Source organism: Aquarana catesbeiana, linkage group LG05 (genome assembly GCF_042186555.1).
Source record: "Aquarana catesbeiana isolate 2022-GZ linkage group LG05, ASM4218655v1, whole genome shotgun sequence".
NCBI classification, from domain to species: Eukaryota; Metazoa; Chordata; class Amphibia; order Anura; family Ranidae; genus Aquarana; species Aquarana catesbeiana.
In genome coordinates, this window is record NC_133328.1 from 456,178,027 (window position 1) to 456,192,805 (window position 14,779).

The window sequence follows — 14,779 nt, forward strand, 5'->3', positions numbered from 1 at the left end:
TTGAGCACATTTGGACATTCTGCTATTACCTAGCAAGATAATAATAGGATAGAAAAACTTTAAACAGTACCATTTGAAAGTATACAGGCAGGCCCTTGCACTACATGCTTTGGGGAATTCATCCGTAAATCTGACCACAAAAGAGATGGGTATAGTGTGTATGGGTTTGGCAAAGTCAGCAGATAGATGATTGTGGATAGATAGAGAATTGGTATCAGCTGACTTAGCAGTTGGGGGGAGGAAGGGTTAATAAAAATGATTTGGGGAGACTACAAAAAAAAGCCTCTGGCCCTCTGCCTGAATTTAAAGCACAAATCAGATTTCTGAACATTTTAGGGGGTGTTTGGGGTAAAGCACTACTATGGAGCTGATAAAATACATTGTTAAGTGACTACATGAGGTGAATATAGGGGCAGGAGAGCATGCTGGGGAGGTTAGTGAAGGCAAATATGTATGAAGGACATAAAAGTCCAGCATGCATGAGGACAAAGGGGACATTCACAGCATATTCCAATCATGGTAATTAGGGAATGAGGAAAGAAATACAATATATTAGCAAACATTCAATACAATAAAATGTGATATTAAAGGATAAAAATCTTACCTTCATATACTCCTTCTGCAGGACCTGGATGATGGCAGAACAGGTCTCTGGGATAATGATCCCCAGAGCCTGGGGGGAGATGCCTGTCGAGAACTTCAAGTCCTGCAGACTTCTCCCTGTCGCCAAGTACCTCAGGGTAGCGACGAGCCTCTGCTCCGGAGTGATGGCTTGCTTCATGCAGGTATCCTGCCTGCTGATATAGGGGGTCAGCGAAGCCAACAAACGGTGAAATACGGGGTCCGTCATCCTGAGAAAGTTCCTGAAATCATCAGGATTATTCTCACGGATCTCACGGAGCAAAGGCATATGAGAGAACTGGTCACGCTGAAGCAACCAATTCTTGGTCCATGAACTCCTCCCCACCCTGTTCATGGACTGGACTTGTGTCAGGGTCAGGACCCCAACACCAAGCCCCCGCACAGCACGAACTCTACGAGGAGTACGTATATGCAACATGGCTAGAAAATGGTCGGCTGCTCAGAACGAAGTAACAGAACGCACTGAAGAACAGCAAGGCCTGTGAAGAGCGACCTGAAAAACAGCAACGAGCGGGCAAGATCGCACAAAAAACTCCAATACGAACTTACTGCACGCACTGAAGAGCAGATACAAACCCACAAGCACAAACTGAACCGCAGAAAACGATCTGAAAGACATAAGTCTGAAAAAGCGCGAATCGTCTCTCACCAAACTTTTACTAACACGAGATTAGCAAAAGGAGCCCAAAGGGTGCCGTGCTTGGTTCTGAACTGGCCTTTTCTAGTCTCGTCGTACGTGGTGTACGTGACCGCGTGGTTGGCGATCGGAAATTCCGACAACTTTGTGCGACCGTGTGTACGCAAAACAAGTTGGAGCCAACATCCTAGGATTTTGTTGTCGGAATGTCCGATCAATGTCCGATCGTGTGTACGGGGCATAACTGTGGAGCTGCTGCTGAAAACTGTGTATCTGGATTCCATCACTGAGCCATGGGATGGCTCATAAGCGTGTTTAGATTCAGTCTCACAGCTGAGTCGCACGCTCTGAGGTGAGCGGCTGTCCCCGGGGGTCACTGGATGGCACTTGAGCATGGAATTCTGAGCACTAAGCACTAAGATTAATGCACACACGTTGGATTTTTTGTGAACTGTTTTTATGGACTTTATGTGCATCTCTTTCATAAATTGGACTTTAATAACCACGTATCACATCTTGGGTTTGATATTCACACTCATTGTGTGGCACTTGGCACTTTGTTGTGTTTTTTGCACTTGTCACTGTGATATTATTTTTTATATATTTTTTACACTGTAAATTTCAGATTATATAAATAATTTTTCATTCATTATATATACAGTTAGTAGTTTAATCATCGCCACTTTTATTCTAATGGTATACATCTAGTATATTATTTACACATTGCACCTTATAATCACTTTTACAAATTTTTTTTTTTTTTAATACATATATCCTTTGTGCCTTGCTGTGGCTGGATAAGCCGCTTATGCGATATTTTCAGTATACCTCATATGCATTAATGATCTCCAGATTGACATTTTCACCTTAGCGCAGCGTATCTTTTGTATACATTGTATTGCACGGCATATGAAACGTGTTCTGCGCGGGCAGCTAGGTGATTTCCACATTTGAAGCAATATACCATTGTGGCTCGCAAAATTCCCTTTTATCTGTGCAGGCAGTTCACACTGCCCTATGTGAACAGCTGGGAGTGTGAATACAAAGTTAGTGACACCCCCAGATCGGTTCACATATCACACTGTCAATTCATACAGGAATCGGATCACATAGGTGTGAACACCCATGCGATCCGATTCTGGTGCAGACCAAAAAAAGGGTCCTGCACGACTTTAATCTGAATGTGATGTGAATTCAGCCATACAATCTGTATGGCTGAATTCACACCGCACATACATTGCATGTCATTTGCACAGCAGTACGGTGCGAATCACATGCAATGTTGGAGAGCGCAGCAGTGTGAACCCAGCCTAACTGAATATACTGTATACTGTAAATGACCTTTACATAGATGTTCATTGTACCCAGTTAGGGGTATGTACTTCTACTTCATCCTCGTTTCACTATTGTAAGCTCCTGTAATGTTTGTGTGTGTAGTTTTTACAGTAAAATTAATAGATTATTATTTATAAATTATTATTATTATACAGGATTTATATAGCACCGACAGTTTGCACAGGGCTTTACAACGTGAGGGTAGACAGTAAAAATACAATACACTTTAATACAGAAGGAATCAGAGGGCCCTGCTCGTTAGAGCTAACAATCTAAGAGGGAGGGTCAAGAGATACAAGAGGTAATATCTGTGGAGAATAAGCTGATGGAGAAAATAAATGTACAGTTGTTAGGTGAGGGCCAGATAGGCTTCTCTGAAAAGATGAGTTTTCAGGGATTGCCTGAGAGTGGACAAAGTAGGAGATGGTTGGACAGATTGGGGTAGAGCATTCCAGAGGATGGGAGAGGTTCTGGAGAAGTCCTGGAGGTGAGCATGGGAGGAGGTAAAAAAGGAAGCTAGAGAGCAGGAGGTCTTGGGAGGAGCGAAAAGAACGATTTGGTTGGTTTTTTGAGACAAAGTTAGTGATGTAGCTGGGGCCAGGTTGTGGACGGCTTGTAAGTTATTGTTACTATCTTGAATTTAATTAGTTGGTTGAGTAGCAGCAATGGAGGGATTAGCAGAGAGGGGTAGCATATGCCGAGCAGTTTGTAAGGTGGATGGGCCTGGCTTTTTTCTGTTTTCTTTTATGGAGTGATAAAAAAGTATTTAGAAGGCAATATTTCTTGTTGCTGCTTTACAGAGGAATATATTGCTTTGCGCTAATTGAAAAGATAGGATCCAATGCTAGCTCTTTTTTTGGCTACTTTAATGTCAAATGGTAGTGTCATAGGTAACACCTCGATTTATATAAAGGCAGCATAAATCAGACTCTGTCCAGGAAAGAACATCTTTGAAGCGCTGTAAATTTTACACTTTATTTCTATGATTGCCTAGAACAGCAGGAAGTATTTTAGTTGCTCAGCCAGCTGTGAATGGCTTTATTGACCTGGATGGGAGGAAAAGCTGCATTTATTTGCTCTGCAGTATTTCTCCAGATACTTGAGCAGAAGTCATTAGAACTTCACAATCACTTTTTCTTATGTCTTTTTACATTGCTTACAACTTGTTAATAACTAGACAGGTTTGCATGTATTATATGCTGCTTAATTTCCTTTTTTCAGTTTAGTATAAAAGTGATATCAGAAGCAGATGGTCTGCTTAAAGTTATCGTGCATCTTGTGTGCTTGTTGTTTCCACATTAGTTATATATGTTTTAGTTAAAACCTAATGCAGTTTAAAGTGGAACTAAGGGCAAAACAGAAATGACTATCATGTTGGAATTCATCAATACTGTAGCACTAACACAGTCGTTTTTATTTTTCTGAGTGCCCCCCCATATTTTATTATTTGTTGACTCTGGCATTTGATTCATTGATTTTACAATCTCTTTAACAGGGTGACAACGCTGTTCATTCTGCAGAGAAATCACTTCTGTGTTGCCCTTGTGATAAGGATAGTTTTAGACAGACTTAAATAAGCAATTAAACTAAAGTAGATACATTTACATTTTTTTTTTGGTTTTGAAAAAAGTTTAGACTACATGAATCAAAGCTGACTCCATTTCTGTACTATAATTTGTCCTAACCCCTGTAACTGTCACTTTTGCTGGACAGCGTGGTCAGCAACTAAATATGGAGATTAATATCAATTAAGTCTGTGAAATTGATATAACAAATGCTTTTATTACATGGCTTTTATTACACATAGTCATCTCAGTGAGGCCAAACCTGTTGAAAGTGAAGGCTCTTTGTTGCTGAGCAGAGTTTCCTGTCTGGCCGTTGTGCCTGTCCGTGAAGGGGTTTGACTGCTGGGTCAGGTGCAGTGGCCAGGCATGGAGCTTAATAACATTGAATCTGTGATTTTAACATTGACTTGACAAAGCTGCCCAGGTTTGGTTCGACAAGGGTTCAAAAATCTTGTTTGAAGTATGAGGGGGCTGGGCACTGCCACTGGGTTAATTTACCTATGCAAAATAAAAAAATAAAATGCTGTACAGTGGGGAGAGTGTCCTTTTAATGTGGTTTCTAGGGGGACATGAGAAAAACACCAATTCTTTAAATGAATGATATCTATTCAAACAAGTTGTTATAGAATACAAAATAAGAGTTTATCCATTTAAATTCATAGGATAATAATAATTCATGGGAAGATCTTCGTATGGTTAAAAGGTGATCCATTAAGTTTATTCCTTCTTTTCTCTTGTAAAAAAAAGTTTATTCCTTCTGGTATGAGGCATATCACCAATATAGGCAAAATCGCACACTCACCAGATGTAGGACAACAAAATAATGAGGTACTGTATATGTGTTGAGGTATGTGTGTTGTGGAATCTGTCTCAACTTCCAGTAACTACTACCATAGACTCCCCCATCTCTGCATTTATACTTCTCAAGAGAATCAAGCACTTTCATACAGGTATAAAACACTCAGCACAATCTGCCCAGAAATTTTAATTTAGCAGATATTAAGTGGCTTTCTCCTTTAGATGCAAATGCAGTAGTTTTATTAAATAAAACCAATGATAAAATCTGGCATTAAAAACTCAGAAGTGCACTGCTGCTCTATGACCCAGATAGCAAGTATAACTTGCCACAAATTTTCTGGCAGTGTTAAATTGTAAATCGTGTTCACTTGCTGCACATTTTCACTGGCAAGTTGTACACTTGCAGAACACTTGAAGCACAAGTTCTAGTTGACTTTTTCAATTTGTAGCAAATTTGCATGGCAAGTCTATGGCAAGAGCAAAGTTGCAGTGGTGAGTCTACAGCAAAAGCCCTGCAAGTCACAGTGACCCCTGTGGTGGGATGACTATTGCGCAACATAGCAGAACCAGAACTTGGAGCAGACATGCAGAATATTTGCAAAGAAAGTTGATCTGAAGTCATGCAATGTGAACTTGTTGCAATTGTGCAACAAACTTGTGAAGCATGGCAAGTCTAGCAATAGCTTAGCAAGTCATTTTCAAATTTGCAGTTCACTTGCTTGCTATCTGGGGAATAAGCCCCTGATGACAAACTATTGGCCTTAATGCATAGGTCAGAGCTCTTCTAATAACGGTACTACTTTATGAGGTTGCCTTTTATGTGTTTTATATCTACCTAATAGGCAGTTCACCCTAATACCGGCTGAATTAAAATCTCCAGGAGGATTGATGTCAGATGTTTTTACACCTTATTTCTCCTGGCTCCTGCTGCTGTCAATAAAATCCAGTGAGGAGGGAGCAGCATGTGGGGCCAAGCTGTGCTGTGTGTGTAACACACAGCCTAGTTCAGGAGCATACATGCACAGGTGCCCCTATAGCAGCTGGCTTACTATGGGGGCACTTGCAGAAGAGGAGGAGTGGAGAGCACCAGCAGGGGACTCCAGAAGAGGAGGTAAGAGACCACTCTGTGCAATACCACTGCACAGAGCAGATAAATATATAATTGTTTTAGTTTAGGGGGAAAAAAAACAGTTTAGCCCTTATAACCACTTTAACTTATCAAAAAATTTAAAACATGGATAAATGTGAAATAAAATTAAAAAATTAAGTCAAACAAACAAAAAAAACTTGTGGGGGTGGGGTACAGTTGTTGCTTACACACACAAAGGTATTCCAGAAAAGGACTGTTAGGTCTTTAAACTGTGGACACAGGAAGGGGTACACAAAACTATGTAACCAACCTTGTTGCAAATCACATTATTTTAGCACATTATAGCACTGTATAACAGTATAGCAACTAACTGCCTATGCAAAGACTTCCCTACACTGCTTCAACACACTGACAGATAGCTGCTGGGAACACAGCCCTTATAATAAGGGGGCTGGCTTATACCACAGTCCCCAATATTAGCCATTCTAACCCTCCTGACCAAAGTTAAAGGTCAGTCAGGGCATTATGTGTCCTTTACAATTTGGTAATAACACATTTCACCATTAATTCTTTGGTACTTCAAACTCAAACCTCCCAAATAAACTGTAAACCCACTCTGCCCTAAAAAGCTCATTACTAAATGTTGGGGTGCTATAACCATTAAGAGGGCTCCTTGTTGCTCTAATCTCCATCTTGAAGGCCTTTGCTTTCATGAAACAGACTACTAACCCATACAAGCAATTTTATGGAGGCTCGCAAGCTTTATATACATTTAGTTTATCCAAATTGCTAAATGCTATTCCTGCCTGCATAAATCACTGTGTAGCCATACTTGTGCTTCTGGATCCCATAGCAGTTATATGGGCTTTTTGGCTATAGTTAAACCCCTAATCAATGCTAACTCTTAATTGGTGTGCAGAGGCACAGTGCTGGAGATTCTAAAGAAATCTTTCATATTTAGATGTTAACTCTGTCCCCCCGACTCTAAATTATTTTTGATTCAGAATGTCATTGATCACACAAACACCTGTTTTGTTTCAGCAAGTTTCAGTTCTCTTCCATGTATTTTGTTTAATTATTATAGCTTGCTATGCAGTATAGGTATTGGAGGTTTTGTAATGAGTACACAATTTCTTTATGAGGTCATTTTGGATAATGACTTGCATGCTCATATGATGCAACGTTAGTGTTGGATTAACAGTATCTAACAAATAAATGAATGTCTAATACTGCAAAATTTTAAAATAGTTCCTTTTTTCTTTATAAAGATAATTTATTTATACAGAATAAAAATCTTCCCTCTTTTAGATATGTCTAAAAGTCTATGAAAAAACTATACATCCCCTTTACTGCATGAACATTACAGTATAAAGAGTATATAAACCCTCTTTACCCACCACGCTCACTAAGCCATTTATCTTGCACTTGGAAATTCATACCAAGGTCTTGTTGTATCAAACACACTAAGATCAAAGACACTGGACAATACTGTTCATAAGTGAATTATAACTATAAAAAATCTCAATGTGTTATAACAGTAAACATTTAATCCAGCTCTAAATATTGACCTGGATTCAACCCATGATCTTTCATCAAATATAATTATTTCCCCTTGGAAAAAATACAAAACGCTCTAACAACAACAAAAACATATAAGTCATCAAGCTTACAAAAGACTGAAAGATTAAGCAAAAGCAAACACTTAATAATTCCATGCTGAAAGCCACAGAAGGAACAGCTATAATTTTGGAAATACATGTTTGAACTGTTTGTGTAATCTGGAACATTTGTATAAGTGCTGATTTTTACCTGAGTTTTGAACACGTGCACGTTCAAGGTCTTCTTATAAAAAGTCAATGGGTTTAATGTTTATTGAATCATTTCATCACCTCAATCCAAAAACCAAAACTAAGGACATTGGTAGATACATGGAAATCATTAATTTGGACCCATGTGCTAACTGTACATCCATAACATCTGGTTTATAACACCAATGCAGCCTGAGATTATAGAGATGTTTTTTTTTCCAAAATTGCATACAGCTGATTTGGACTAGTTGCAGTGTGTAGAAACCATGGTCTCTGTAGAACACGACATGGGGGAGCTTTTACATTCATTTTCAGCCCACCATAACCTCACTTGTTATGTTCTCAGGTTCACATCACAAAATCTTTCATGACTAAATCTAGGCTAACTTGCAAAGCAGTGCAGTTTTTAATCGATGAAGGAATTGCTTCATGTGAGTAGGAACTCCTACATAATCCAGCTGGCTTACTGTGAGCCAAGGTTTGCCAGTTCTCTTTGTGACCAAGTCCAATTTACTCAAACATTAGTAATGCAGTTTAGGAATACAACTACAAGTTATTCAGTTACCTACATTTAAGGAAATGCAAATTTCAAAAATAGTTGCCAACTGTACCCACAGATTAAGATATATAAATTGTAATGGTTGATTATTTTTAATGCAAGCTTCCAGATTTAAAAGAATAAATGTAATCTTTAAATAATCCTTCCACTATCCTGGGTAAATATAACAGAAGACATGATAAATAAATACATTGTTGAAGCAGAGGTTATCTTCTGTCAAAATGATCAGTAGAGCCAGAGACATAGGCAGGTGAGAATATATGCAAATATTGACTTTTCCTTTAAGTCAAGCTTTGCCCTGCCCTTTCTAACCCTCAAAACTTCCAATTGGTCAGCGAGGCTGCCCAACACTTTAAATAACTATTAGGGGATTTGGTAGAGGGGAGGAAACAAGACCAGAAAAAAATCAAAATTTTTTTATAACTTTAGTTTCCCATGTATCTAAGTATGATTGTTTAATATGTTGTTTCACTGGAAGTATCCTTAGCTCATGATTTTTCCATCATATATTCAGTTAAAATCTCCTAGGTTTGTGACAAGTTAACCTTAAAGTGGTTGTAATGCCTAACATTTTATATCTTAATGCATTCCTCCCCCCCACTTTTACTTACCTGAGCCCTCAATAGATCCAGCACCGTGCACGTCTGCAGCTTTTCTCTCCCCTCACTTCTAGGTCTCACTGGCTTCTCTGGGGCACGGGGAGCCATTGGCTCCCAGTGCTGTCAATCAAAGCCAGTAACAAGGGAGCGGGGGGTGGGGCCGAGCCCCGCTGTCAGTGTCCCCATGGGGGCACTGGAGAGATAGGAGGAGCCAGGAGCGGTGGCGGGGGGCCAAAAAGAGAAGGTTTGCGGCCGCTCTGTGCAATTCCATTGTACAGAACAGGTAAGTATAGACATGTTTGTTATTTTTATTTTATTTTTATTTACCTTTACAATCGCTTTAAGCTAATAGTTAGAGCCCATCCTTGGAAAATGTACTCCTCTTGTGGGTTTATTTTTTAAATTACCTGTTAAAGCAATGTTTTACTAACCTAAGTCCACTATCCAGGACCTAATTTGTGCCATTACTGGGGGACCAGTATTCCAGCCCTGAAGATGTGCCTGTGTTGGGCACTCCCTGACAATTCCCTTGTGCTCATGTCATTGCTAAGATACTTCTTCAGCATCCTGAGAGAACACCTGTCACTGGAAAACCAATAGAAAGTGTCCACCCCATGCAATTTTTATTTTTATTTTTAATGGAAGTACTTTGTTAGAGGGAGTGGAGTATGTGTGGCAAAGATCAGGCTTTGAAATTGTGATTCTTCCCATCATTTGCATCTTCACATACCCAGTTCCAATTGCTCAGGTATGTAACAGGTAAACCTTGACTTTGACCCGATCATCCTGCCAAAAATACACTTCCTGTCCTAGGGTGGAAATATTCACTCACTGTACCCATCTCTCAGCATTGCCACCCTGGGACATAGCGATAATAACTTCCCCTTTTCCTCTTCACTATATCATGGAGGAGTTATATAGTCCTCAGGGACAGCCTGGAATAATGTAACTTATGGGCAGTGGACAGTGGCTAAGTGGTTAGCACTTCCACCTGGTAGCACTAGTGTCATCGGTTTGATTCCCAAACACATCACTACCTGCCTGGAGTTTGCATGTTCTCCCTGTGTGGGTTTCCTCCCACACTCCAAAGACATGCTGGTAGGCTAATTGGCTCCTGTCTAAATTGTCCCTAGTATGTATATAGTATGTATGAATAAGAGTTAGGGACCTTAGATTATAAGGGAATGTAAAATATATATGTGTAAAGTGCTGTGTAAATTGATGGTGCTATATAAGTACCTGTAATACTAATAATAACAGTGCAGCATAGGCAAAGATCATTAGAAGTTTTTCAAGAAGGATCAACAAATAAAACAGATATGATAAACCATTTACAATGATATATTTAAAGCCTAAAAAATGTCTATACAAACCTAATCTGTGCAATGGAAGTGCACAGAGTGGCCGCAAACCTCCTCTTCTCGGGTCCCCATCTGGCACTCCTGGCCCCTCCTCTCTTGTGCCCCCATGGGAAACCACCAATGGCACCCAGTGCCCCAGCAAAGCCAGCAAGACCGGAAGTGAGAGGAGAGAAGAGCTGCAGACATGCACAGCGCTGGATGGAATGAGGGCTCAGATACATAAAGGGAGGGTGAGGGGGGATGCTGATGCCTAAACATGTTTTACCTTAATGTAAGGAATGTATTAAGGTAAAAAATGTTTTAGGCTTTAGAACCACTTTAACAAAATGAAAGGGACTAAAACAGAGAAATGACAATTGTTAGGGTTTACATTACCCTTTAAGCTAACATTTAAAAGAAAAGTATGGCCAAAGCTTTTTGGCCATACTTCTCCTCTGGGTCACAGGAGTGCACTTACGTTTTCTCTCCTGAAATCCAGAATCAGTCGACAGTGTGCTATAGTCCGATGTCAGCTGATGTGGCAGAGCCACTCCAGGCTCTAGATGGATCCTGACCATATTGTCGGGATTCTGCCCAGCTGCCTGATTGACAGCTGGACCAGCATTCAGCATATGGCTGAGAGCCGAAATCAGCTGCGCTCACCCCCTCTCCTGCCCAGTGGTCCAGTGAGTGCTGGATGGGCAGAACAGAGAGCAGTGACTGACAGATAACTGAGCGATCAGCGGTCATGTGATCACTCAGTTCTTGGTCTTAGAGCCAATGTGGGACAGCTGCAGCATCACCCCTTGCTTCAAAATAGACTTAAGTATGTACAGTATGTTTGTGTTTTTAGAAACCCTAAACGTCTTCTTTATATAAGGCTATTCTTCCAGTCATTTTTGTCTATTTCTGTTTGCTGTTCTAGTATATTTTCATCTAGCAAATGTGTACTTGTGTCAGTAAGTGATTGCAAATTCAAAAACGATTTCAGATCTTGCACAGTTGGAGCTTCTGAAAATAGTGGACTGTGGTTTTCAATTGTCATTTTTGTATTAAATTCCTACTATATAGATTAAATAAAAGACATTGAACAAATGAATAATATTCTTCAGGCACTTACTCGGGCACTTAAGAAGCTTCAGTAATATTGCTGAACGCTGTAGTTCTAGTTCTTAGACAAAATATAGTGTCATATGATTTATAGCTGATTGATGTGTGTTAGCTTCAGATTGTTAAGCTGTCATCTTGCCAGTTCATTCTCTCAATAGAAGTTTTTAATGTCAGTTTAATTTACCAGAAGCAAAAGGACAGAAATGAATCTAGACAGGTCAAAAATCCTTATTTTTCTGAGATTATTTTCTATGAGGATCTGAATGGTATTACACAAAGGCTTTAACTTTTTCATGGCGATGACAATTTCTGTTGAAATGCTGAGCTGTGAAAATATTAGTTTACCATATCAAACCATGAAATCACAAAATCAAGTACTAGACTTTTGGTGCTAGATGTGCCTCCTCGTACAGTAACAAGCACAACAGTGAAACAGCTGTATCCGTATTGAAAGGCAAGCCATGTTTAAATTAGTGAATGAAGCCATGTGGCAGACGCAATACTTGCTAGACCTGAAATTCTCTAGCGGTACCAGGTGAACTGGAGTTTGGAGAACACAAGGACCATTCATGATTTAGTGTCAGTTACAGCCTTAGTCTGTTGTAGAAGATTAGAACTCAAGGTGCTAGAATGCCTGCCTGCTCTCTCTCTCTCTCTTTCTCTCTCTATATACTGTATATATCATATATTATACTGTATATATGTATATACCCGCTGTATATTTAATTTTTTTTCTTTCTTTATTTTTCCTCAAAACTAGAATGAAAGAGGCACTTTATTAAATATTTCCTAAACTTTTATAAAGTGTGAAATGTGAACATTTGCCACTGAATTATTAAATATTTCTTAGTCTATTCATGAATCCCTGTTTCATTATATTAGAATCATTCCTCATATGACTGTTTTGTTCTAAATATATTTACAAATGTATGCAGAAACCTCTGTTTTGTATCTAACTTTTGGAGTATTGTTAGGCTGCTTTACAATTTTGATCATAAATATTCGATTATGAAACTGTTAGTGGGGTTAAATTGAATTAATTAAATTGATTTGTTTTTTGAGTGTAGTGACAGAAAATTTAAAAGAGCAGGATGGAATTTTTTTTTCAAACAAACAAATTTCTACCCATGAATGTGATTTTCATTTGGGAAAATTAAATGTCAAATCAAGTCTCTGTTGCTGTTATCCAATGTACTGCCAAGATTTTTTGTACAAACATTTGTTAAAAAATCTACCAGTGTATGGCCAGCTTAACCTCCCTGGCGGTTTTCCCGAGTGTGGCTCAGGGTTAAATTTCAGTACCATTAGCGGTAACACCAAGCCACACGCGGGATTGCATTGCAGGATCCTGGTACAGGTTACTTGTACCTTGTCCCCAGGATCCTGTGATGTCCCCCCGCTGTGTTTGCAGGCTGTGTCCTCCACCCGATGCCTCTGTGTGCCGGGCTTCGTTTCCTGAGAGCGTTGCAACGCACGGGGGCGGAGCCCAGCGGCAGATTAAAAAAATAGAAAATTCATAACACATACAGTACACTGTAATCTTACAGATTACATTACTGTATGGAATCATTTCACATCCCTTTTGTCCCTAGTGCTTTGTCCAATGCCCTGCATGCAGTTTTATATTATATATACTGTTCTTTCTGCCTGGAAAATTGAGAATGTCCATAGCAACTAAAAAGTGTCCCTTTACGTCAAAAGTGGTTTTAGACCAGCTAGAAAACATCGATAGTAAATTAGAACACTTGCAGAATTGAGCGATAGTGAATTGGGAGGAAATCAATTTTATTATTATTATATTATTATTTTTTATAATTATTTATAGTTATTTATTATATTATAATTTATGATTTTGTGTTTCAAACTTTATCATACCCGGGATATCTACTAGACTCTTGTTTGGACAGCTTTAAGTGTGTTATTGCTAAGAATTACAGGCCTACAATATAAAACGCCAAATTTCTATGCAAAACAATTTACTACTTTGAGACGCAAAAATCTGACATAATCATACCGCCAGGGAGGCTACGGCTCTCCTTGCTGGTTAACAATATTGAGTACTGGATATTGTTTATATTGTTCATTTTTGCTGTGCCCAACAAATGATAACACATGTGCAGGACCATATTTTTTTTATTGTATATGTTTTATAAACTCTTCTTTTTATAGCTCTTCTCTCCTATGTATGTACAATCTTTGTTTCACAAATGATTCCCAGAGTAATATGGGTTAGCTAAATAGACAAGTAGCCACTTTCTGCTTTGAGGCTCATGTCTGAATGAAACTTTGGACCAAGCCATCTGGTTTGGGATTTACTGCTGTAATCAATCATCCATCTGTGTGTGCACATTTTATATTCAGCTATTGAGCTTTGTAAACAGCTTTTTTTCCATCAAAGACCCAAATAGAAAGCCTAAAAAGAAAAGAGCCTTAAAGTTATTGTATTGTTATTTTTTTTTTAAATAAAAAACATGTTTTACGTATCTGTTCTGTGCAATGGTTTTGCACAGAGCCGCCCCAATTCTGGGGTCCCCCCACTAGCTCCCCTGGCTCCTCCTGCCCTCCTAGTGCCCCCATAGCAAGCCACTTGCTATGACGGCACTCATGAGGTCTTCATCCTAAGCTGCATTGTGTGCATCTATTAACACATACAGTGCAGACTCTTTTGTCACTTGGTTTGATCGACAGCAGCAGGAGCCAATGGTTCCCACTTCTCTCACTGGATCCAGTGAGGAGGAAGAGAGAGAGCAGTGTCACTGCTCTTGAGCACAATGCTGGATCGAGATCTGGCTTAGGTAAGTATTTAGAAGGGGAAGGAAGGAAGCTGCATCTAAAAGGTTTTTTACCTTAATGCAGAGAATGCATTAAGGTAAAAAAAAAACTTTAGACTTTACAACCATTTTAAGTTCCATAGCTCCAGTTTATTCCAACCATGCCCTTTAAATCATGGCTGTGTGATAGATATAAATCTATAAATCTTTCTGGTAAATATATACCTTATGCTAGTTTGTTGGTAACTTTGCAAACAAATGTATAGATAACAAATAAGTTGTACTGACAGAACCTTGTTAAGCCATTTATACACTGTAATGTAAAGGTAACTCAACCACTTATTTGTGTCCGAATTTCAGCTTCAGCTGTTGTACTCAATAAACAGTGTTTTTTTTTCAACAAAGACCAAAATAGAAAGCCTAAAGAGGAGTCTAAAGTGTGTGTGTGAATTTTAAGTTCAGCTATAGAGGTCTGTAAGCAGTAGGCTTTTTTCAACAGAGACCCAATTAGAGAATGTAAAAATG

General features: G+C 39.1%; 1 protein-coding gene across 5 annotated transcripts in view; it reads left to right on the forward strand.

The window, feature by feature from the left end:
- The window catches only part of PIEZO2 (piezo type mechanosensitive ion channel component 2), a 465,998-nt gene that overhangs the window by 138,936 nt on the left and 312,283 nt on the right, over positions 1–14,779 (forward strand). The window lies entirely within an intron of this gene.